Source organism: Pongo abelii, chromosome 9, assembly GCF_028885655.2.
Source record: "Pongo abelii isolate AG06213 chromosome 9, NHGRI_mPonAbe1-v2.0_pri, whole genome shotgun sequence".
Taxonomy (NCBI): domain Eukaryota; kingdom Metazoa; phylum Chordata; class Mammalia; order Primates; family Hominidae; genus Pongo; species Pongo abelii.
In genome coordinates, this window is record NC_071994.2 from 2,086,879 (window position 1) to 2,112,871 (window position 25,993).

A 25,993-nucleotide genomic window follows, 5' to 3' on the forward strand; every position below is an offset into this window, starting at 1 on the left:
CAGCCCAGGGCACTCTTCTGGGATTATGGTAAGTGTCTGTGGCCTCTCAAAGCCTAGTCCCCGAGCTGCCAGGCATGGAGGAGGGTGGCAGCAGTGCCCGAGGCCGGCCTGGATGCTGGGCGGCACAGCCCTGAGCTGGATGGCCCAGGAGGCTAAGGCCAGCTCTGCCCAGGAGACCCCAGCAGCTACTGGCTCCATGCCAACACTTGCGTGAGGGTCCCAGAGGAAAGCTGGGTGCGATTGCAAGCTAAAAACTCTGCTGGCAAACAAAACAGAGGGTTTGGTTGTGCAATGGAAAGGTGAAACCGCAAAGGAGCCTGTGTAACACTTCCTGGGGTTCCTGGGCTCTTCTGAGACTGGCTTGGGGCTTTGGATTTGGCCGAGGGTATAAGATCCTAGGAGCAGGAGGCAAGGACTAGAGGGGTATGTGCACGCCCCACGGCTTGGTCACAGGCACAGTCCCTGTGAACAGTCCCTGCCCTGGGGCCCCTGGGTGGATGGACATCCCCAAAAGGACGTGGTCCCTAATCCTGCCTGGTCAGCTCATCCTGGGACCCCAGGGACCAGATCAGAGCACATCACTAAGTAGGGGACCCCGCATCAGGTGGAGGCGGAGCCTCTCTATTCCTGCAGCTGTCCCTCCCCAGCCTCAACCCCAGGGCCTGGTGGCCTAAAGACAGGCCAGAATGGAGCTGGAGTCCCACTGGACACTGTACAGAGCGGAAAACTGAAGCCTGGGAGCAGCTTCCCAGGGCTCCATGCCCAGCCCCTCCCCAGGGCCCAGGCACACAGGGGTACTCCGTGCACCCAGGGACAGGTTTCCAGTGGGGCCGTCTGTTCAGGCCACCTGGGCACATACTGGGTCCCCCCTTCCTTGCTCCCAGAGTTTCAGAGGTGCAGCCAGGTTGGGACAGGAAAAAGCCTGGGGGCCAAAGGGCCACTTGGACCCCACAGTGCCCTGTGTGGACACCACATCGCCCTGTGGGAGGCCAAGGCCCACCTCAACCTCCCTCTCCAGCCTCTGTCCCCAGCAGCCCATGCTTTCTCATCCCACAAGGACCCCTCACCCAGGCCCGACTGGTCATCCCCAGTGGGATATGGCACAACTTTGGGGGTACAGCCTTGGGGTTGTAGCCTTGGGGGTGCAGGGGTAGGTCTAAGGCACCTACCCCTTAGGTAGGTAGGAGATGACCATGACTGATGGTCATCCCCATAGAACCACCCCAACACCCCCTTACACCTCCCAGCTCAACAAAGACCTTCCAGAGCCTTCTCTGGCCAGCCCAGGCCAGACACCAAGAATGCAGCCGTCAATAGGACCTGCCCTCACCAAGTGCACACCTATCCATGGGTCCTCACCAGCCAAGGGCCCCTTCCTCTCCTCACCCCCATTTCTCGTCTCACCAGCTCTGCCCCAGCTCCCTGCAGGCCCCTGCCCTGCCCGCCCCTGCTGCCCCCACGGGTCTCAGAGAGTCTCGGCCACCAGAACCCGAAGATGTCAAGACTTTCCTCTAACGAACCTGATGCCTTGGATTCCTTCTAGAGAAGGCCAGGTCTCAGCCAACCACCCAGCAGCTCCCTAAGTCTTCCACGTTTCTCCTGACAGCAAGCTCATCCCTCCACAGAACAACACTTTTCAAAGGTGCTGGTGTTTAGAAAGCTCCACCTTCCAGACCCCTCCTCACAAAACCATCTCCCAGGCCCCACAGGTCAGGTTACTGGGGGAAGTGGCAGCACCGATTTTGAAATCCTTTTGAAAATGTTTTTCCTTTGTTTTGTTTTATTTAGAAATTTCCCAAATTTTTACCAAGTTCAAGACACAACCACAAGAATGTGCAGCCAGGGTGAACAACTGGCATACACAGCCCCTCCCCCACTGCCCAGCCTCCCCCCAAACCACGGCCCCCCAACTCAGCAGCAAAAAATGCCAGACATGTATAAGAAAATAGAAGCCATGAGGACAGAGCTGGGTGAGGAGCACAGGCCCCATGCCTGGGCTGCGGCGTGCACACAGGCACCACGCACGTGCACCCATGTACACACGCACCTGCACACATGCACGTACATGCTTGTACATACATACGCACGCCAGCATGCACATCACACACAGGGCCTCAGGGTAACTTTTTCCCCACTCCCGGCTGTGATATTGCGAAAGGAGCTCAGGGTGGGCGGGGGGGGCTGCTGGGTCCAGGCCCCCACCGTCCTGCCTAGCAGTCATTTGGTTTCTCTTTGCCTCAGTTTCCCTTTCTCTGCCCCTCACACCTCCCAAAGTCCTTTGGAGAATCAGTGAGATGGGGGGTGACAGGCCCTGCATGTCAGCACACACAGCCACGTGATGTGGGACCCCAGCCCGTGTCCCACAGAGGCCCTTGCAGCTGGGGACCCAGGGCCTGCTCCAGGGCACAGTGGGTCCCCTTTGGCCATAGCAACCCTGCCCTGGCCTGCCTTAGACCTACCCCTGCAACCCCAAGGCTACAACCCCAAGGCTGCACCCCCAAAGTTGTGCCACCCAAGGCTGTACCACCGAGGCTGAACCCCCAAGGCAGCCTGCCCCTCAAGTCTGTGCCCCCAGACTGTCTGCCCCAAAGCAGCCCCAGCTCCTCCCTAGACCCCTTCCATACCCCTCTGTGAACTGTCCGTTCCACAGGAAGCTGCCCTGCTCACGGGCACTGACAGTCTTCACTGCCTGGGGTTCTCCCCTGGAAAGGCAGATTCCTTGGCCCAGAATACGCAGCTTTAAGAAACCAAGTTGGGATTCGAATGCAGGGACTTCCTGCTCCAACTGCTGGCCTGAGGGCCCGCTCTGAGGCTCTGAGGCTCTGAGGCTCCGAGTCTGGGGCACCCGCACACCACAGCCCTCCCGCCCACGGTGCACGCCCCACCCGGCCCCAAGAGGCATCAGGAGGCGCTGCTTGGCCCAGAGGAGAACAGCACTGATGGGGAGGCCCAGGGAGCTGGGGAGCCCTTGGGGGTGCCGATGGGAGGATCTAGGAGCCCCCCGATCTCCCCTCGGGAAGATGAGCTCTGGCGCTCCACGAAGGACAAGCCGGTCTTGGGGAATTTCGCTGGTACAGAGACAGGAAGGAGAGGATCTTGGCCTTCTAAAATGTTTACTACATCAGGAAACGAACGCACTACGCGCGGGCTCAGTGATGAAGAATAAACACACACACTCACTCAGGACACATTGAGTGCAGGCCCAGCCCAGGGCTTCCCGCTGCGGGGGAGGCCGGGAGGGTTCAGGCATGCCGCGGCCACAGACCGTGAGCTTGGGGGTCAGGCGGGCGGGGGCCAAGGGCAGGGCCACGTCCCAGCCCTCCCCACCCAGGGCCGGGGGCCCGCCCGCCCGTCCTGGCTGCTCTGATCTGGCTGTCACGGTTACACAAGGCCAGCCTCCATTTCTTCATTAATGCCCCACCGAGGGGGGCCGCTAACCCGCAGCCTCAGGAATGTGCCTTTACAGAGCAGAGGATGCGGCCGCTGAAGGGCTGGGCAAGCTGCACCGGCCGGGGCTGGAGGTCCTGGCCTGGACTGCTCCCCTGGCCCTCCCCACTGTGGCCCGTGCTGGTCCAGGCCAGGGCAGAAGGAGGTCAACTTGTGCAGTGCCTCTCTGGGTGAGCTCTGCACCAGGAGCTGGTGATGGGGACGGAGGAGGCCCTGGAAGAGGGGACGTGAGTTGAGAGGGCAGCACAAACCTGGGACATGCTTCCAGCATATCTGCCTCCCTTTGTCCACGGAGACTGCTGCGGGGTCAGGCAGCACAGCTTCTTCCCTGAGCTCTGTGGCCACGGGCAAGGAAGGTCCAGGAGGCAGGTGCTGGTCTGCAACGTGGGATAATCTCGCCCCCCAGAAAGGCTGCCAGGGGATCTTAGGGGAGGCCCTCACTCTCGTCTCTGCCCTGCAGTCCTGACACCTGCCGGCCTCACACATGGGCCCTCTGGGCGCCTGCCCTCCCCCTCGTCCTTGCGTGCATGCTGTTCCAGCCTTCGGAAATGCCGTTCCCTGGTGACCACTCCTACTCCAGCCCCCTGTGCCAGCGCCTTCCAAAATTTTCCTTCATTTCTGAAACCAAAGGAGTGTCTAGTCCAGAAAGGGCCCCTGGAGAAAGGCAAATGCTGACCAAGAAGGGGCCTCCAAGGGCCAGCAGTGGAGGCCTCTTTGCCCTCCCATGCACACCCCAAACCAAGGATGCAAACCAATCACCTGTCTGAGCACAGAACCCCACGTGTGCTGCCAGAAGTCGCAGAGCAGCCCCCCGGCTCCAGCAGGGCCCTGGGATACAGGCCCAGATCTGAGGGGCAGGATGGCCCTCCTGGGCTAGGCGCAGGACAGGGCCTTTCTGATGAAGTCAGGGCAACTGGGGAACCTGAAAGCTGAAAATTCACCTTCACAGAGGTGGACTAAATGCCGGGCGGGGGTGGGAGACCCTGTACCTCTTGTGGCAGGCGCACACTGGGGTCCCTGGTGGACGGTGAGCAGGGGCAACCCAGGACCACAGGCATCTTGCCAAGGACTGGGGCAGGAGGCAGGGGTATCAGGCCTCCTGGGAGCAAGGCTTCCAGGTCCAGCACCAAGCTCAGGAGTGTCCTGCCCAGTCCTCATGCCCCTTGGTGCCACCAGCACCCCTCCTGGATCCTGCCGCTCCACGGCCATCGTGACAGACGAGCATTCACATTGGGCTGGACCCCCTCCAGGGACCTCCCCATCCTCCCGGTTGGGATGCCTCCTCCTCACCCCGCACGGTTCACCCCATCCTGTCTGCTTCGGAGTCGCTCCCCTTCTAGAGTGAGCTCCTTGCAGGTAGGAGCCTTATCCCTGAATACCCCGTGACAAAGAGGGTGCGTCAGAGCCTCCTGCCCGGACAGAGCACCTGGAGTGGAGACCGGACCACAGGGCGTCTGAATGTGGCCAGAAATGCGGGTCCAGCTGGGGTGGGGACTTCCTCCCCTCTCCTCGAGGCTGTGGCCAAGCTTATCCTGAACCCAGAACTCCCACCAGTCTCAGCCCACATCCTTTATCACTCCCCCTTCTTTCCTGGTGCCTGCTGCCTGCCCCCACCCAGCTGCTGCAGCCCTGGGTAGGTGATATGCCGGTGCCCCTCCCCTGCTGTCTCCTGTCCTGGCTGGTGCTGGGCACAGCAGGCCAGCTATGCTCTTTTTGATATCCCCAGGTTCTAAGAAGTGGCTTGGCTGACCCCAGCCCACCCTCCTGAGGGTCAAAGCTGGCCCAGACACGCTACAGTGCCCAGCACCTGCTCCCTGGGACCCTCCCCGTGGCCCCCTCCCACCAGGGGTCATTGGGATCCTCAGGAACTGCTGTCCCCACTTGTGGCGAGTCCCCGGGTCTTGGCCCTCAGCAGACAGGTCCTCAGCCTGCCGCTTCCCTTGTGAAGTGTACGTAAGTTAAACATCCCTATGCTGGCCCTGCCAGCTGGCACAGGGCAGACTCTGATGAAGAGCAGCGCCTGGGTGCCAGGGGGACCTCGTGGCCAGGCTGCTGGACTGGGTGCACCCACATACTCCTCTGCCTGCTCACCTGCTGGCCACGCCTCTCACTGCAGCCCTGGTGGAGGATGCCAAGCGGGAGCCGCACCCCCGCCTTGCCTGAGAACAGTACCCGTCACCCGCTCAGCCGCAGCTCCAGCAGCTGCTCCCCTGCCCTCCCAGGCCAGTGGAGGAGACTGGAGTGGGCTACAAGGAAGGGAGGCCCCGCACTCTTGGCCCTGTGCCCAAGTGCCCTTGCCAGGCCGAGTCATGCCACAAGACGGGCTACAGTGGTAGCAGGGCCTGGGGGACAGGCTGCCTGAGGCTGGCCTGTGTGGGGGCGGGGCAGAGTGGGGGCTGGGCTGTGTGTGCCAGGGGCCCTGCATCCTGTCCTCCTCTTTGGAGAGGCCCAGGCTCCTCCGGCCTCTCTTGCCTCTAAATCATCTTGCTTTTCAGCCTCACCAATTCGTGCAGGGTTCCTTGGCTCATCCACACATTTATTGGGCACCTACTGACTGCACGCCCTTCTGGGCTCCAGGTCCCGTGTGCCCCAGTAAGAACAGCTCAGTTCTGGCACAGATCTAAGGGTGAGCGAGGCAGAGCCGCCCCTGGGGCCTGCCCCGCCTAGGCCTGCAGACGTGTTTTCCTCAGCCCCACCGGAGCCCACTGCGAGGGCAGCTTTTCACCGAGCCAAGGTGGCCCCTGTGCCCAGACAGCCCAGATTACAGTGGGCATACTCTGGGGCAGACGCCGGCAGGGCTGCCTTGTTATCTCAGACGCTGACGTCACCTGTCTGCGGGGGGCGCAGGGGGGCCACTTCCCGGGGCCAGGCAGGAAGCCCGCCCAGTGCAGGGAGGGAGGTGCCCAGGCCCATCTCAGGCTTGCTGGGCCCAGGGGACCAGAGCCCCTGGGTTCCCTGGTGCAACCAGGCCCCACTGTGCACCCCCCAGGCCTCCTAGGCTGGCCTGGCCCTGCTCCTCCATCTGCCCTTCCCCAGCCCAAAGCCTGCAGGACAAGTGGACAGCGCAGGCCAGTTGCAGTCCTGCACGCTCTGCTGAGCTCCCTGAGTCCAGGTTTTGGGGGGGCAGTGGCTTTGGGCCAGGGTTCAGGGGTTTATTTCACAGGTCCTTCCAGGTGCCCCACGGTTGCTGAGTGGGAGACTGGGAGACAGGCACTGGGGACTCGTGACAAGAGACCTCCCGGGCAGGCCCCTGGCACGGGCTGAAGGACGGAAGCTGGAGGCAGGGAGAAGCCAAGGGCATTGGGTTTGCAGACTCGATGGGGCAGGACAGGAGGGACTGGATGCCTGGGGAGGCTGGGGCAGGACTGTACCCAAGATAGGGGATCAAGCCCAGTACAGAGCCAAGCAGCGGGAGGGACCACCCTGCCAGGCCAAGGGAGGAATATCCGGGGCCTCCAGACACAGTGTACCAGAGGAGAACCCTTCACACCCAGCATGGCCAAGCGGGACCCATGTGGCACTTGAAGCTGGGTCCCTGGACTCACCACCTTCCCTCACTGGACCCCTCGGCAGCCATGCAGGTGGGGCTCACTCCCCTTTCTACTCGCCACCCTGCAGAGGCAGCTTCTTTTGGGCCAGCTGGCCCACCCGTGCCCTTCCCCCAGGAGCCCCACCTGGCCCACCCCACAGCTCCTGTGTGTTCCCAGGGGCATCTGATCCTTCAGCCTGGCCCCTCTTTCCTCCCCAGCCACCTTTGCTGCCATTCCAGTGACAGCCAGGCCAAACTCCATGCTGGGTCCCCAAATGTCAGGGCGTCTCTCTCACCTCTGTTCCCTCCTCCTGGAATGCCCTTCCTGCTGCCTCATGGCACACTTCTCTTGGGCCGTTTCACAGGTGTCACTTGGGGCTTGAGGATTTCAACCTCATGGGTTTTTAGATTACAGTTAGAAAGAGGGGAGATCTTCACCTGGAGGCAGTGTTTCAAAGACAGGCAGATTCTTTCTCTCCATCTACCTGCACAACCATCTTGGCAGCCCATTTTACAGAGAAGGCTAGACCAAAGGAATGAGGTGCCTTTCAAAGGCCACACAGAGCCAGGAGAGACTCTCCCCCACACTGATGTCCACTGGGAGCCCAGCCTTAGTGCTCCCTGTGTGTGTCTGTCACTGTCATTCTGGAAAACAAAAGGTCCTGAAAGGACAGTCTCAGGTCCTGGTCCTGGTTTTAGATGTGACTTATGATGACTTCAAATCTATAAGACACAGATGCAGTGGGTGAATTGAGGCAGCCTCTTGTTTCTTAGCCAAAGAACTTGTTCAAGAAGTTTTCTTAGCAATGGGCTTCCAATTATCAAACCAGGATGCTATAGAATTGTGGTGGAAAGAGTGGTAGACAGGTGCGTGGATAGATGGGTGGGTGGGTGGATGGATGGATGGATGGATGGATAAACGGATGGATGGATGAATGGATGAACGGATGGATGGATGGATGGATGGATGGATGGATGGATGGCTTGATGGATGGATGGATAAACGGATGGATGGATGGATGATCGATGGATGGGTAGGTGGGTGAATGGATGGAGGTTGGAATGGATGGATGGATGGATGAGTCAATGTGTAGGTGAGTGGAAGGATGTGTGGGATGGGTGGGTGGATGAGTGGATGGGAAGGTGGTGTGTGAATGGATGGATGGATGGTTGGGATGGATGGATGGATGGATGAATGGATGAGTGGGTAGAGGGAAGGATGAATGGATGGGTGAGTGGGGGATGTGTAGACATGAGGATGAATGTAGATGTATGAATAAGTAGGTGGATGAGTGAAGAGCAGGTGGGTGGATGGAAGGATGGATGAACAGTTGGATGGAGGAATGAATGGATCCTCAAATAGCACTTTCTTTGGCCAAAGTGTTGTAACCTTGAATCATGGAGAATGATTGCCAGGCACCCTCCACTCTGTAAGTCTCTGGTTCTCTGTCATGACCCCCAGGGCCATAGAGCAGTGTGCCTTCTCAATCCCCAAATAAGGTGGACAAAGTCCGCCCTGGCAGGCCCAGGGAGCAGGAAGTCCGGGTGGGGTGGGAGGCCCTGCTCCCGGAGCTGAAGTCAGTTCCTTCTTTTCTAAACAATGAGGCCTGGCCTGATCTTTGCCGCACCTCCACCCTGCTCCACCCAAGCTCCCTCCACATCTGATGGGGCTCTGGGGCCCTCAGAGCTGGATGCAGGGAGCTGGGGGCTGGAGCAGGAGGGCCAAAAAGAGCAGGACCCACATAGTTTGCAAAGGGCTCAGTCCTGGAAATGCTGCCTTCCCTGCAGCCAAGCCTCCTGGAGCCAGTTTCCCCCAAGCTTCTTTCTGTAGGGAGACAGGAGCTGGGGGTTTGTTGGCCAAGACATGACTTTTGTTTCTTGTTTTCGTCTTTCTTCTTCAAGTCCATAGTTGGAAGGTCCTGCATCCCCTTCTCTCTCCTGTGTCCTCTTCCTTACGGTCATCCTGCTCTGTCCCCCCACTTCCCTTTCCTTGCCCCTGTCTCTGCCCCACCATGGCCAGTCTGGCAGAGGAGGAGACTGGAAGAGTAGAGTAGGAGGGAAAACCAAGTCTGCCCTTGCCAGGGTAAGGAGGACCAGACTTTCCAACCCAACCGTGGCTCCCAGGTTCAGTGACCAAGCTGCGGCTCTCAGGCCTAAGCAGGGGCTGTCCTCTGCTCCAGCTCTGTCTCCTGCATTGGCGGGAGGGAGCCTCTCCCACAGAGCTGCCCCTGGAACAGAAGGACAAGCTGAAAACCAGAGAATCTCCCCCTCTCGTGCTAAGGGCAGCCAGAGTGTTCCACGGCCCTGGAGACACCATCCACCACCCTTCCAGTGGGCTTCCTGGAAACCCAGAGATGGCGCCAGGGGCTCTGCCCTCCTGGGAAGCCGCTTAGAGCCCACAGCACCCTTTCCACATGGAAATAAGGGGTCTCTTCTGAGGGTAGGGGTGCTGCAGTACGGAGCAGGGGCAGGGCCGGGAGCTGGGAACACAGGCCTGTGTGGACTCAAAATGAACGAGGCCCGTCCTGTGCGTGCTCCACCCCAAATCCCACCTGTTCCCACACTGCAGGCCCAGGGAAAATCTGGATAGTGACAGTGACAGTGGCTGTCCCTCACGCCCTCCATGGCCAGGTGCCAGTAGCATGTTCCACAAGCATCACCTTTGAAACCCTGAAGGAGTCAGGACTGTCGCTGTTCCAGACAAGGAGACTGAGGGTGTTACAGACAAGGAGACTGAGGATCAGTCTCCATTAAGTGGCTTTCCCGCAGACACACACTAAGTGGCACAAGAGTCAGGAGTTTGAGCCGGGGTCAGCCCAGCTCCAGCCATGGTCGCAGGGGCTGCCTGCAACCCCTGACGAGGGGCACCCCAGGGAGGCCTGGACCCAGCACCTGCAGCCCAACTTGGGCGGAGGCTGATCCAGCAGCTAGGAAGGGCATGGGTCCAGGAGACGGCAGAGCAGGGAACAGAGGGCTGCCGCTCAGGGTACCCCCGGGGAGCTGCGGTTCTCAGCAGAGGCCGCTCCCACACTGAGACTTAGGCACCCTTTCACCTGCTGATGCCCAAACACTGCTGAGGCCAACACAACAGACCCACAGCCTGGGTCAGCACGGACAGGGGTGCTTCCTGGCTCCTCCTGACCATTGCTGAATGAATGAGGGGTGAATGAATGAATTAACAAATAATGGCTGACTGATGAAAAGCACGAACACAGATGGAGCCAGAGCTGCTGGGGAGCGGAGGCAGGGGCACAACACCCTCCTGTGCTGGTGTGCACACACACACATATGGGGTGCACACATGCACGCACAGACACACATGCATACACATACATGCCCACACATGCAAACACACATTCATATACATACACGCACAGCAGGCCTCCTTGGTCAAGGCCTCCAGAGCTTTGTTCTTCCTCAGGGTTCCAGTGGCCCAGAAGACTCACCATGTTGCCTTGCCCCAGCCCAGGGCCCCAAGTGAGTGTGTCAGGATCCCTGAGCCCGCCCCGAAATCCCCAGGTTTCCACCGCTCCCAGCAGGAAGCTGTGCTTCATGCATAAGCCTCGCTCACCTGCTAATCTCCGTTGATCCTGCCAACCCCCAGGTGAGGGCAGCCAAGGGGATCCCAGTGGCCCAGAGCAGGGCCCAGGAAGGGTACCAAAGGCCCAGGGGGCCTTGCTCCTGGAGCCGACTCCACTCAATGCCAGGGCACAGAGGGAAACCAGGCGCTGTGGCCAGGCCCCCGGGGAGGGTCATGGGTGCATGCTCAGCAACCCTTGGCCATCATGTGGCTGCAGGCCCAGCCTGTTGCTAGGATTAGTCCTGGATTAGCCCACTGAGGTCCCAGAGGCTCGAGTGTCCTGGTCACCAGTGCTATAGAAACCTGGCCAGAGGCAGGGGGTGGAGACTGGTTCCTCCTTGGTGGGCTCTTCCCTCCAGGCCCAGTCTGAGCCTCACCATTTCCTGAGCCAGCTCTGGAGTGCCTGGGGCCTGAGCTCCCACCCCGAGCCCTGCGGGAGCCCTTCTCCACAGAGCTCTGCACCTAGGGAAGTTGTAGGTTTCCAGAATCAGCTGTTTTCCAGATCCCGGAATGAAAACGGACGACCGATCACGTTGTGCCTGATGTGGAAAAGTGAAGCATTTGTTCTCTCCCTTCCCAGATGCTCCTTAATACAGAAAACATCAGGGCTGGTTCACCCTGCTGCCCCAGGAGCACCCTGGAGCTTCCCTCCCCAGGCCCAGCCCAAGCACCGCCTCCTCAGAACTCTCCTCCCCTCACTGACCCCTGTCCCATCTGTCTCTGCCCTGAAGGAACACCAAGTTGGGGCTGTGGGGCTGGGACCAGGCCTCAGGGCCAGGTAGCAGCCCACTGGGGGACAGCTCAAGAGGCTCTGAGAGCTCCCTCTGACATCTGAGAGGCCGGCAGGAAGAAGGCCACAGCCAGCAGCCAGGACCTGACCACTTGCCCAGGCTGGTCTGAGCTCCTGGTCAGGGTCCTCTTGGCAACATGACCTGGCAGGTGCTGTCTGTCCGTTATTCCCCTCTCACAGATGTCCCCAGCCTCTGTGGACATGACCGCCTAGCCCTGAAGCTCCAAATGCACCCTTCTGCTTCTCCTCTTCTCTGTCAGGTGATGCCATCCTTCCCAGGGGACATGCTGGGCTCTTCACTCCTCTAGGACCTCAGCAAAGCCTCTCGCTCTGCCCTCAGCACACACCAGGGTGTAACCACTCTCACTCCTCCTCCAGTCCCTCCCAATCACCCCCTTCTCTCTGTATCCCAGCAGGTGCCTCCACTTCTCCTTTTGCACTCTGGTCACTCAGCAGCCACAGGATCCCTTCACTCCTAAGCAGAGACCTCCACTAGCCCTACTTGTCTCCAAGAAAAAGCTGCATCCCCTTCAGGGCTTCCCGATGCCTTCCTGGGCAAGCTCCCCTTGGTTTCTCAGGTGTGTTTCTCAACAACCCATGCTTCCTCCCTATCCACCACTCCTCAGAGATGCCACATCACCTCTCCGCAAGCCTTGCACCCGCTGCTCCTGCCATGAGATGCTCTCCCCCAGATGTCCATGTGAGTATGTGGTGGGGGCTAGAAAGGTATGTAGGTGGGTAAATGGATGGCTGGGTAGATGACTGGATGGGTGGGTGGATGTATGGATTCATGGAAGGAAGGAAGGAAGGAAGAGAGGGAGGGAGGGAGGGAGGAAGGAAGGAAAGAAGGAAGAGAGGAAGGGAGGGAGGGAGGATGAATGGGTGCACAGATGGGTGCATGGATGGGTGCATGGATGGATGGATGGATGAACAGATGGATGGATGAACAGATGGATGGACGGATAAGTGGATGCATGGATTCATGGAAGGAAGGAAGGAAGGAAGGAAGGAAAGGAAGATGGATGGATGCATGGATGGGTGCATGGATGGATGGATGGATGGATACATGAATGGATGGAAGGAAGGATGGATGGGTGGATGGATACATGAACAAATGAGTGGGTGGATGGATGGATGGATGAATGGGTGGGTGGATGCATGGATGGGTGGATGCATGGATGGATGGAAGATAGATATATCGATAAATAAGTGGGTGTATGAATAGGTGGGTGAATGGACGGATGAACAGATGCATAGATGGGTGGATGCATGGATGGATGGATGAATGGATGGATAGATAGATACATGGGTGAATGAGTGGGTGTATGAATGAGTGGGTGAATGGATGGATGAATAGATGCATAGAGGGGTGGATGCATGGATGGGTGGATAGATAGATAAAAACATGGATGAATGAGTGGGTGTATGAATGGGCGAATGCAGGCATGGATGGATGGATAGATGGATGGATAAATGGATACATGTAGGAGTGAATAGATGCTTGGATGGATGGATGGAAGGATGGATGGATAGACGAATACATGGATAATGACTGGGTGTATAAATGGGTGGGTGGATGGTGGGTGGATGAATGAATGGATAGATGCCTGGATAAATGGATGCATGAATGGATGAATGGATGGGTGGATGCCCTTTCTCTGAATGCCAGCCAGGGAACGTAGCCAGGTGGAAAGGCCCGCGTGGGCAGCTGTCTTCCCATACCAGTCACCCTGACCTGAGAACAACTGCTGGGCCCCAGGTGTTGAAAGGGCCAAAAGAGATGTGCCCAGCCGGACTGTGCAGGTGCTGGCTGCCAGTTGTTTTGAGCCATGCTCTGATTTGTTCCTCTGTGCCTGCTCTGGGGACTTGGCCACTCTGAGCCATCTGCAGGCTTCCCTGATGTCCCATGTACCCATACCACAAGCCAAGTTCCTCCAATGTCACCCTTGATTGCTGTCCCTTGTGTGACTCACACTGCTCCTCCCTGTGTGATCATAGGCTATTCGCCTCTGCCACACACCACACATCACCCAGGCTAATCTGGGTGGGAGGCAGACTTGTCCAGCGCACATAGCTGCTGAGCCTCAGAGCCAGTCCAGACCCAAGGCCAGGACTCCTGAGGTCCCCTCAAACTCTCCATCCTTACAAGCCTTCCTTGCACCAGCCTTGTCCCCTCTGGTCTGGTTGCATCTATTTCACCCCTGCCAGAAGACAGTGTTCGTTGCCTATGGCTGCACAATAAATTACTCCAAAACTTAAAACAGTAAAGACTTAAAGTGATGGATATTCATCATCTCGGTTTCTGTGGGTCAGGAGTACAGGAGCAGCGTAGGCTGGTGGTTGTGGCTTGGCTTGGCTGCCACCCCATGGCACCCCAAGCCAAGCCACCAGCCCTGGGCCCCATCCATCTGAAGGTTCTGCTGGACTGGAGTGTCCCCTTCATGCCTGGCAACCTAGTGTGGCTGTCGGAGGGATGCTCAGTCCTTCCACACAAACCTGTGAGGTTTGAGCATCTTCACAACATGGCAGCCAGCTTTCCTCAGAAGGAGTGAAGGGAGAGAGGTGGGGGAAGAAGAAGGATGCTGCAGTGTCAATTATGATCTGGCCTCAGAAGTCACCCACCGTCATTCCCACTGTTGGTTACACAAATCCATCCTATTAATGTGAGAGGGGCCACACAGTGGCAGAATTCCTGGAAGTGCAGATCTAGGGCCATGGCTACCATGACCTGCAGCCGACATGCTCTTCTTTCTTTCACAAATGACATGAAGTGAGAGACGCAGTGGGCAAGGTAGCCTCAGACTGACCATCTTCTTGTGGTTCCATTCCCGACACCTGGTGACCTGGCCGAGCCAACACCTCCAGCCCCCTCTTCCTTCCCCACAATAGGCTCAGCTCAGGCCACCCTGAGCGCCAGGGGCAAGGTGTGCCTGGAGCTCTTCAGTGAGACAGTGACTGTTTCTGGGGTAGCCCTGGACCCTGAACCCCTCCAGTGCTGAGATAGACGAGGGGTCCCTCTTTGCTGTCCCCTTCCCTGGCCCCATGACTCTGCAGATTCCCCAGCCACAGGGCAGGAAGGGGAGAGCCAGGGTTTTGGGTGGGATAGGGAAGGGCCCGGCTGGGAGGCAGGACAGCTGGTGGAGGGTGGGGGAGGCATCCTGAGGCCCTGGGGGACACCGGGGCACCGTCTGTACGTTGTTCCCCGTCCCCAGCCTGGGCCAAGAGGGCAACCCAGGGAGCCCAGGACCTTGTCCAGCAGCTGAGGCCTCTGAGAGGAGAATGCCAGAAAGAGTGGGGGTGCCAGGGCTGTGTCCCCCAACTTTCCTGGCTTGGGCTTCTGGGAGAGGGGGCGGGTGTTGACTCCCGGAGGGGCTGCCCTGGAAGTCAGGTGGCCCGGCGGTTCCCAGACCTGCCAGCCCTTGCTGAGGGAGCCTGCAGGCTCTTTTCTTTCCCAGGCCTCCCTAGCATCTGAGAACCTTCTCCCCAGCACTGACCCGTGGCTGGGAGAGTGTCAGGGCCCTCAGGGAGCCCAGCTGAACCAGTGCGGGACGCAGAGGTTGGCTCCTTCGGGCCCCCCCACTTTTGGGCAGCGGTGCCCAGGCCCGGCTGGGCAGGGCCAAGTCCATGAGACCCACTGCCCTCCCCAGGAGCTCCCGGCCAGCCGCCCACTGCAGCAGCCCGTGTAAAAGTAACGCCTGTTATGCCAGGAACGTCACAGGGCCCTGGGGCTGCAGAGAAGCTGGGTCTTTTTTTTGGTTATTAAAAAGCAAAACCTAAACCAAGAAAACAAAGTGATTAAGTTTCTCCTCAGAACAGCAGGCCCCACAGAAACGAGGAGCGACCGTCCCACTGGGTGCTTGGACCCTCACCCACCACGCAGGAAAACAGCCGAATTCTTCACACAAACAGGAAGCAGCTGGTCTTCCCTGAACGTGAGGGGAGGGCTGGGGCCTCAGCACGCGGGCTGTCTAGAAGGTGGCGCTGCAGCCAGGCCCTCGGCTGGGCTGGGCAGTCCCAGCCCTCCAGGAAACGGCCAGGCTGCAACTCCCCCGCCAGGAACCCCTGGGCTTCACGCTTGGCCAGTGGAGGGTGCAGGTCAGAGGAGGGTGGGCTCCCAGCACACACCCTTGTCTGCCACGGTGGGCTCAGCTGCTCCACCCAGGCTGCCGAGACCCAGCCCAGAGCACACAAACTAGCTGGGCTTCTCATGGGGTAGAATGGGAGTGGGCAGGAGCCGGCAGCCATGCTGGGCAGGTCAAGGGCCTTCAAAGGGCTGCCACAGCCCAGCTGGGGCGCTGAGGCCTGCAGAAGCTCACTCTGGTGGCATTGAGTCGGGGAAGGGGTCTCTGTGAGCCAGGTTCAGAAAGAAAGGTGTGAGGCAAGTTTTAAAGAAATGTTCTAAAATAGAAGGGGTTTAAAGCAGAAAAGTTTAGCCTGCCAGAAGTTAGAACATGTTCTAGAGTAACAATAATTAAAACCTCATGGTACTGATGCAAAGATGGAGATATAGGCTGGGGAGGAGAAGTGGAAGTCTGGAAGTGGAACCAGCAACCTACACAAAGAACATGAAAACTCCAGAAAAAAAGAACACTACAACTTAAAACCACAGTGTAGGATCTCAGAAGCCCTTCCAGCAGAGGAGCACAGAGGAGCTGCCTCAGACGTTGTCTTGAGATAATGTGTTAGTAATTTGAAATAAAGTTCAATCAAAGAGAACACTTACATCCACACAAAAACCTGCTCACAAGTATTTATAGCAGTTTTATTCATAATCGCCAAAACTTGGAAGCAACTGAGATCTTTCAGTGGGTGAGTGGGTAAACACACAGCAGTACCTCTGTGCCGAGGAATGCTATTCGGTGCTAAAAAGAAGTTAGCTGTCAGCCGCAAGAAGACATGGAGGAGCCCCAGATGCATGTTACTAAGTGAAAGAAGCCACTCTGCAAAGGCTACGCCCTGTAGGATTCCACCTCTATGACGTCCTCGAAAAGGCAAAGCTATGGAGACAGTGAAAAGACCTATGGCTGCCAGCGTTTGCAGGAAGAAAGGGAGGAAGAGGTGGAGAACCATGACTGTGGGGGCAGTGAAACTACTCTGTCTGATAGTCTGATGGTGGATATAGGGCATGATGACGTGTGTCCAGACTCATGGAATGCACAACCCCTAGAGCGAGCCTGGACTTCAGTGTGTGCTGGTGTCGGCTGGTCAGTTCTAAGAGAAGGCCAACATGTGAATAACCGGGGAAACTGTGGTGGAGGCATGAGGCAAGAGGTCCATGGGAACTCACTGTGCTTTCCATGTGATTTTTCTGTAGTCCTAACCCAGTTTTACTCTTGTCCAAGGACCGTCTGTCCATCACTTTTTAATGCCACTCTCAGCAGCTCCCTTTGTGGAGAACAGACTCGAGCCAGGCTGTTTACACGCGCATCCGGTGGGAGCCCCGTGCTCAGGTGCTCATTTTCGCACGGGGGCACACTGAGGAACAGAAAAGCGAGGCAACACTCCAGGATTTGAAACAGTCAAAACACTTGCCCCTCTGCTAATTATAAGCACAGCTACTGGCCCCTAAGCCCGGGCTTTTCGACCTCAGTTCTCAAATGTTCTGGCCTCAGGGCCTCTTGCATTCCTCAAAGTTATGGACAAGCCCTTAAAGAGAGTTGGTTGATGCAGAGTTACCCCTGCTGATATTTATCGTGTTAGAAGTTACAACTAAGACATTGAAATATTTTAATATTTAAAATATTAGAAATTTTAAAAATAGGTCAAATGAATTACTTTAAAAGTCACAACAGAGGCTGGGCGTGGTGGCTCATGCCTGTAATTCCAGCACTTTGGGAGGCCAAGGTGGGAGGATCACTTGAGCCCAGGAGTTCAAGACCAGCCTGGGCTATGTTGCTATGTTACCCAGGCTGGTCTTGAACTCCTGGGCTCAAGTGATCCTCCCACTTTGGCCTCCCAAAGTGCTGGAATTACAAGGAGGAGTAATCAAAAAGAAAATCTACAAGCACATAAGGCCATTAAAATATCCTTAATTAAAAAAAAAAACACGCTAGGTAGGGTGGCACACACTAGCTACTCGGGAGGCTCAGGCAGAAGGATCACTTGGGCCTGGGAGGTCGAGGCTGCAGTGAGCCCGGATTGTGCCACTGCACTACGGCCTGGGCCACAGAGCAAGACTCTGACTCAAAACCCAATGAAACAAACGAACACAAAACAGTAAAATCACAACAGGAATAATAAACTCACTACACATTAACATAAAATATTTGTTTACAAAATATAACTGGCCTTTTCAAAACAAAGCAAGTTCAGTGAGAAGAGTGAGATTGCTATGCACTTTGCAGATCTCTGTGGCTTGCTGGAAGACAGCGGATTCCCATCAGGCCTCTGCAGGCTTTGGCCAGAGCATGGGAAGAATGTAGGTGAGGACATCTACGAACATACGTGGTTGGGAGTGGGGGTGGGGAGCGATGGTACTTTAATGGCCTTATGCACTTGTAGATTTTCTTTTTGCTACTACACCAAAACTTGACAAGTGTCATTTCTTCAAGCTTAGCTGCAATGCAGGATCTGAAACCCATGACTTTTACAGACTCTGTGATTGTACAGTCCCTCAGTTTAGGAAACGACAGAGGCATGATGACCAAATGCACCGGGGCTGGGCGTGGTAGCGCATGCCTGGAATCCCAGCACTTTGGGAGGCCGAGGCGGGCAGATCACCTGGGGTCAGGAGTTCGAGACCAGCCTGGCCAACATTGTGAAACCCTGTCTCTACTAAAAATATGAAAATTAGCTAGGCATGGAGGCAGGCACCTGTAATCCCAGTTACTAAGGAGACTGAGGCAAGAGAATCGCTTGAACCTGGGAGGTGGGGGCTGCAGTCAGCCAAGACTGCATCACTACACTCCAGCCTGGGTGACAAGAGTGAAACTCCATCTCAATGTGGCCAGGGGTGGTGGCTCACGCCTGTAATCTCAGCACTTTGGGAGGCTGAGGTGGGTGGATCACAAGGTCAGGAGATCGAGACCATCCTGGCTAACACGGTGAAACCCTGTCTCTACTAAAAATACAGAAAATTAGCCGGGCGTGGTGGTGGGCGCCTGTAGTTCCAGCTACTTGGGAGGCTGAGGCAGGAGAATGGCGTGAACCTGGGAGGCGGAGCTCGCAGTGAGCCGGGATCGCGCCACTGCACTCCAGCCTGGGTGACAGAGCGAGACTCCGCCTCAAAAAAAAAAAAAAAAAAAAAGAAACTCCGTCTCAAAACAAAACAAAACAAAAAACAAAATAAATAAATGCACCGTGGACCCTGAATGGGATCCTGGAACAGAAAGAGGATACGAACAGAAACACTGGCGAACTCCAAATGAAGCCTGGGTTACATTAATAAGTCGAGAAGCAATGTCAGACTCTTAATTGTCACAACCATACCACAGTCAGGTGTGACCTTAACAAAGGGGGATTGGGCGAGGGGGGCTGTGTGTACAATCCTTGCAACTCGTCTGTCATCTTAAAATTATTCCAAAATAAAAGGTGTATTATGGAACGAGTCAACTGGTGTATCTTGCACTTTCCAAGGATCTTTTCCTCTTTTTTGTTTTTATTTTTATTTTTGAGACAGGTTCTTGCTCTGTCATCCAGGCTGGATTACAGTGGCATGATCATGGCTCACTGCAGCCTCAGCCTCCCTGGGCTCAGGTGATCCTCCCAAGTCAGCCTCCCCAGTAGCTGGTACCACAGGCATGCACCACCACACCCAGCTAATTTTAACATTTTTTGTAGAGACAGGGTTTCACCATGTTGCTCAGGCTGGTCTTGAACTCCTGGGCTCAAGCGATCCGCCCGCCTCGGCCTCAAGGATCTTTTCCTGTGTGTGCCTCTGTAATGTTCCTCATTGATCGTTTGGAAAATATCAATCTCACAATCAGGCAGCTCTTCCAAGAGTGGATGCCATTCTTTATTGTTACGGAAAACTCCATTTGTGACTGTCCCCACCGGGCTCATCAGGACGGTCTTTAAGGATTGGAAAACCGTCTAGTTCAAGGGGGCAGCTGTAAGTTTCTCAAAACTCTGCTCTTTGCGTGAAAGCTCCAAGGTGGTCACCAACAGCAAAATCCAGGAGTTGTTTTTCTCTAAGTGGATCTTTTCGTTCTTCTCTGAGGAAACAACCAGCCGGTCGCCGGTTCAGTAAAAGCGGTGCACACAGCCAGTTGAGCCTGCAACTCAAACCACTGTGCAGGAGCTTTTCCTGGGGACGCTGGCATGCTTCCGGCTACAGTGGGAGTACTTTGAGCGTGCCTCCGAGAATATTAAAAAGACACACTCCAGGGTCAAGATTTAATAGAATTAATTAAGTTTAATGCTTCATCAAGGACATTCTTAAGTGAGACTGGCAGCTGGCCCACGTCCCATGGGCTGGGAGACCTGGGCTCGGTCCCACCTCCTGCCCCAAACTCAGCTGCACCACACTGTCAGGAGGCTTTGGCGGGATGGCTTCCAGCCCCGTTCATAGACCTGACCTCTTCCCTGCCCCCTCCACCTTCCACCACCTCACCCTCCCCATTAGATTCTCCTGGAGCTTCTCCTCTTCCAGGGAGCCCTCACTGACCAGCCTGGCCTAGAGAAATTCACTTCCTGGAGCTCCCTCTGCCCGTTCTTTAGTACCCCATATGTTCCTTGGCTTCCCCCATCAGGCTGCGAACTTGGCAGAGGCAGACCCCCCCACCCAGCACGGTTTCCTGTCTGGCAGTGGTTTATCTCCTCCTCGCCCAGGCCAGGACGGCCTCCTGCAGTCCATCCCACAAGCTCGCAGCCATCCTGTAGGGCCCTCTGTCTCAGGCCTGGCAGCAGTGGGATTCCTCTGGGTCTGGGAATTCTCTTGACCCCCTGGTGAACCGCAGAGAGCGAAACCCTCGCCTCCTTGCTAATCACAAGCAGAGTGTGGCGGGTGCGCGCCTCCTAGCTGGACGGGCCCTGCCCCAAGTTTCTTCTCATGCACAACGTTCAGTGAGGAACTTCCTAGAACGTGCCGGGGAGTTAGATGTCAGATCCCAGTGCTGCAGGAAGGAGTTCCCGGGGAGCGCCGGTGAGCGGGAAAGACCAGGAGTAAGGAGCCGACCCCCTCAGGCTTCCTCTCCCACGTTTTCCACAAGGGAGCCCCCCAGGCCCAGAGGTGCTCAGGGGAAGGCCTCGCCCAAGCTGGGCTTGCCGTCTGCGGTCTCTCCTGAGCTCCTGGAAGTGCTTGTGCTCTGAGACAGTGCCAGCTGATGACCCCACTCGTGCCCCGGCATTCCCAGGACAGGGATGCACGGAGGGCCTGACCCAGACACCCCTGGGCACGCGGGCCCTGGCCTGGACCCAGCGTTCAGACAGGAACTGGGACCTGGTGGGAGGATCTTGTCCAGCTGAGAGAAGAGACGACTCAGCCCTGAGCCAGCCACACCTGATGGGGTCCTGCTGGGGCATCACAGAAGCCCTTCCTCGCCACTGCCCAGCGGTGGGTCCAGCGGCAGAGACTGGCCTGTTCTGGGAGACAGAGAAGGGAAGCTGCACACAGGGCACCAGCCTCCCTCCTCCAAGCCGCCCTCCTCCCCTGAGGGATCTTCCAAGCTCCAGATGGTGTTTCCTGGGCCTGAGTGGGGGGGAGGTGCCTGGTAGAGGAGGCGTAGAGGGGAAGGGAGAGGCACCAGGGCCAGAGCAATGGCCCAGAGGGGACACACACAGGGCAGCTTCCTGGCCGCACCCTGAGCAACCCCGGCCTGCCCCTCACTCGCCGGCTGCGGTCTCAGTCTTCTTACCTGGCGGCTGGGGCTGGTGAGCACAGAGCCTGCCCCTGGCACATGGGGAGCATTTAGGGAGACACACGGAGGGCTCCCAGCAGCCCTGGCCCCATGAGCGGGAGAAATGTGATGCGAAAGCCCCACCTTCACACCCGGAGTCTGGGGAGGCCGGAGAGTTGGGCAGCAGGCTGGGTCCTCCACCTGCGTGGTTCAAAACCGTACCCCCAAGCAAGCCCTCAGGCCTGACCTGGGGCAGTAGGGAGACCCCGGGTGGAGTCTAGAGCTGGTGTCAGAGGGTCCTAAGCCTCAGAACAGCTCGCCCTTGGCCTCAGGTCAGCAGAGAGGAGTGGAGGCGAACCCTAGTGCTGCCTCTCTGAGCGGCTTTCTGAGCTGGCCAGGGTTGGGCAGGAGGAGGGTGAGGCTGCTTCCATTCCACCTGCTCCCAGAGCTGCACCTGGTAGAGGAAGGAAGAGATGACTGTGCTGAGGCCAGGGACTGCCGGGAAGACACAGGCCCACAAACATCTCTGGCCTCAGCCTTGGGAGGCAAGACGGTGCGGGCACTGCCCGACCACAGGAGGACTTGGGGGCACTGGGGTGAGCAGCCCCACAGCCCTGCTATTCTCCGCAGCTTGACATCATGCCATCAGGGCAATGAACTCCTTGTTGGCTGTCTGTGCCTCCGGCTGTGAGTTTGCAGTTGCCCATCTGCTGCGTGGCCAATACCCAGCACAGTGGCCAACCTGGGGCACCCAAGAACAATGGAATGACTGTCAACAGGTCCCTGTCTTTCTCAGTTGGCCAGCAATTAAAATGCGGAGAATAGCTCTACTTTTGAGGATGAAGTGATAGCACAGATGTACAGCAGGTAGCACAGGGTGGCCCCCTGTCTGTGGAAACTTCTGGAGTGAGGGCTGGCTTGTAAGGACTAAGACTTGCCAGATAGTAGGTTCACCAGATGTGATGGAAGGTAAGAGAGATGGGGACTGCTAACACCCAGAATTCTGGTGTCAACAACTGAGGGGCTGGGATGGTTATTCCTTGAGATGGGAGGAAGAGCTTCAGATGCTAGTGGATCAATTGAGCAGGCATTGGATCTATGTGCCCAATCTCAAGAGGGTGAAACAAGAGGTCCGCGTTTGGGAGTCTTCAGGACATATGCCATCATCAAAGCTGTGGTGTGGAAGAGTTCATCCAGGGGGTGAAGCTGGCAGAAGGGAAGGATAGAGGAAGCCCAGGCCAGGATGAGGCCAATGCTTAATGGAAGGGAGAGCAACAAGGATAACAAAAAGACGGGACAGTAAAACTGGACCAAGTGGCCACAGGAGCCAAAGGGATAGCACATTTCAGGGTTTAAGGAATGTTGTTCCATTGTCTTCCAGCCCCCATGGTTTCTGACCAGAAGTCTGTGGTAATTCAATTCACCATTCCCTGCTATGTGGTGCCTTGTTCTCTTCTTTTAAGATTTTCTTTTTTAATTTTAATTTTTATCCATTTGACTTTGATGAGCCTAGGCATGATTTTCTTCAAATTGATCCTATTCAGATTTTGTTTCTTCAAATTGATCCTATTCAGATTTTGATGAACTTCTTGAGTCTATAAGTTTATGTTTTTTAAATCAATTTGAGAACTTTTTCATTATTATTTCTTTAATATTTTTTTCTTCTGCTCCATTTGCTCTCTCCTCCCCTTCTGGAACTCCAATTTCCTATATATTAATTTTTTGGGGTTTTTTTTTTCTGTTGAGTTGGAGTCTCACTCTGTCACCCAGGCTGGAGTGCAGTAGTGTGATCTTGGCTCCCTGCAACCTCCACCTCCTGGGTTCAAGTGCTTCTCCTGCCTCAGCCTCCCAAGTAGCTAGGATTACAGGCATGTGCCACCATGCCTGGCTAATTGTTGTAGTTTTGGTAGAGATGGGGTTTCACCATGTTGGCCAGGCTGCTCTTGAACTCCTGGCCTCAAGTGATCTGCCTGCCTCAGCCTCCCAAACTGCTGGGAATACAGGTGTGAGCCACTGCACCTGGCCATCTGTTAAATTTTTAACACTATTCACTTGTACTTGAGTCTCTGTTCATGTTTTTAAAGCCTTTTCTCTCTCTCTCATTTTTGTATTGAGTTGAATAACTTCTATTGCTGTGTCTTCAAGTTCACAGACTCTTTCTTCTGTCATCTCTACACTACTGATCCTTTCATCCAGTATTTTGTTTTTTACTAATTTCAGAGAGTGTATTTTTCAGTTCAAAACATCAATTTAGATATTTTTAAATATTTTCTACTGGTCTGCTGAAATTTCCTATCATTTCATTCACTGAAAGTGTATTTTCCTTAATCTTCATGGGCATAGTTATAACAGAGGCCTTGTTTGATAGCTCCAACATCGTGGCAGGCCTCAGTGAATTGTCTTCCCTTGAGAAGAAAATACCAGTTTCTGGCCCTGACATATGTCATACGGTTTGGGATGGCATCCTGGACTTTGTGCATATTATGTTGTTGGAGACTCTGAAATGTCCTGTATTTGTCTGGAGAGCATTGATGCATTAGTTTTTTTTTTTTTTTTTTTTTTTTTTTTGAGACGGAGTCTCGCTCTGTCCCCCAGGCTGGAGTGCAGTGGCGCCATCTCGGCTCACTGCAAGCTCCACCTCCCAGGTTCACTCCATTCTCCTGCCTCAGCCTCCCGAGTAGCTGGGACTACAGGCACCCGTCATCACACCCGGCTAATTTTTTTGTATTTTTAGTAGAGACGGGGGCTCACCGTGTTAGCCAGGATGGTCTCGATCTCCTGACCACATGATCCGCCCGCCTTGGCCTCCCAAAGTGCTGGGATTACAGGCTTAAGCCACCGTGCCCGGAGATGCATTTGTTTTAGCAGGCAATTAACTTGATTAGGTGCCAGTTGCAAAGAGTCTCACCTGAGGTGACAGGAGTCCCAGTCTCAGTTCAGATTGCTTTCTGCCCCATACCAGAAACTGGGGCAGATTTGACACATAAAATGCCCTTCTCTAGCCTTTTTTGAGAGTCTCATCTCACTCTCCAGTGACTTTGATTGCCCCTGGCTCCTTTCCTGCTTCCTCTGGCCACAATAATGGCAGGACTTCTTTTAATCCCTTCTTTTTTTCACAGGTGTTGAACATGGCAGGCTTTCTATTGGAATTATAGATACCCACACCATACCCTGACTACCCCATCAAAATCTACCTGCTTTTGCTAACTTTCTAGAGTCCTTGGTAGTTTCTGTTTGTTTGTGATTCGGGGTTTACAGTTGTTATGTGCAGGAGTGCTGGTTTGTTACAGTTTGCTACTCCATACTAGAAGGAGAACCAAGAGAAGTTTCAGAATGGGGAGTGAGAGCAAGTGGGTGAGCAGGAAAAGGCTGCTGAGTGGTCAAGTCTAATAAAAAAATAAGGGCGCCCTGAATTTGGCTACAAGAAGGTTGGTGGTTGTCGTGAAAAGTCCTCTCAGTGGGTGACGAGATAGCAGGAAACTGAGGACTAGGTATCTTCTGTTATGTTAAGGAAGTTTCTTTTTAGTCCTAGCCTGCTCAACATGGTTTACAACTGGAAGTGCATTTGAGATTTTATTACATATGTTTTTGGCACTTCTCAATATTATCATATGGTTTTTCTTCCTTTGGCTTATTAGCATCATGATATTAATGGATTTCTTCATGTTGAGTCATCCTTGGGTTCCTGGAAACAAACTCTACTTGGTCATGGTGTGTTATTACTTTAATTTAATACACTGCTGGATTTAATTTGCTAATTCTCTTATTGACAATTTTTGCATCTTTCTTTACATGTGATCTTGGACTGTGGTTTTTCCTTTTTTGTGCCATTGTGTTTGGGTTTTGTTAATCAGGGTTATGCTAACACCAAAAATGAATTGAACCTGTGTCCATCTTCTACGCTTGACACATTTTGTATAGTACAGGCATGGTCTTGAGTGTTTAAAAAACTTGCCCGTGGAACACTCTGGGCCCTGTGCCTTTTTCTGGGGTAGCATCTTATAACCCTCAGTTGACAACCTGGTAATTGATATGTTCAGATTTTCAGATTTTTCTTTTTTTTCTTTTTTTTTTTTTTTTTTTGAGACAGAGTCTCGCTCTGTCACCCAGGCTGGAGTGCAGTGGTATGATCTCGGCTCACTGCAACCTCTGCCTCCTGGGTTCAAGAGATTCTCCTGCCTCAGCCTCCTGAGTAGCTGGGATTACAGGTGCGTGCCACCACGCCCGGCTAGTTTTTGTATTTTTAGTAGAGACGGGGTTTCACCAAGTTGATCAGGCCAGTCTCGAACTCCTGACTTCATGATTTGCCTGCCTTGACCTCCCAAAGTGCTGGGATTACAGGCGTGAGCCAATGCGCCCAGCTGATATGTTCAGATTTTTCTAGGTCCTCTTGAGACAATTTCCAGATATATGTTCACTTAAACAAGACCTTTACATTTCATTTTTAAAATTCCTTTTAATATCATTCCCAGTAAATTTCATTTAATCAACAAATATCTTTTAATCTCTATGATGTGTCAGATCCTAAAAACAGGATATATTCAACCAGAATCAACACATAGAATCTCTATGAGCGCAGACATTCAATGGATTACAGTCTCTTCACTCTCTTCCCTCACAAGGATCATGTCAGAAGAGAATCCAGGTAGACACTTGTTGACCTACAGCTGACTTGCACCTATCCACACATCCATTTATCCATCCATACATCCATTCACCCACCCACACATCTATTCACCCATCCATCACCCACCCACTCCATCGTCTACCCATCCATACATCTACCCATCTGCCCATCTGCTTATCCATCCACCAACCCATCCATCCATTCACGGAGCCCACGCTGAATGTCCAAGGCTGAGCAATACAAG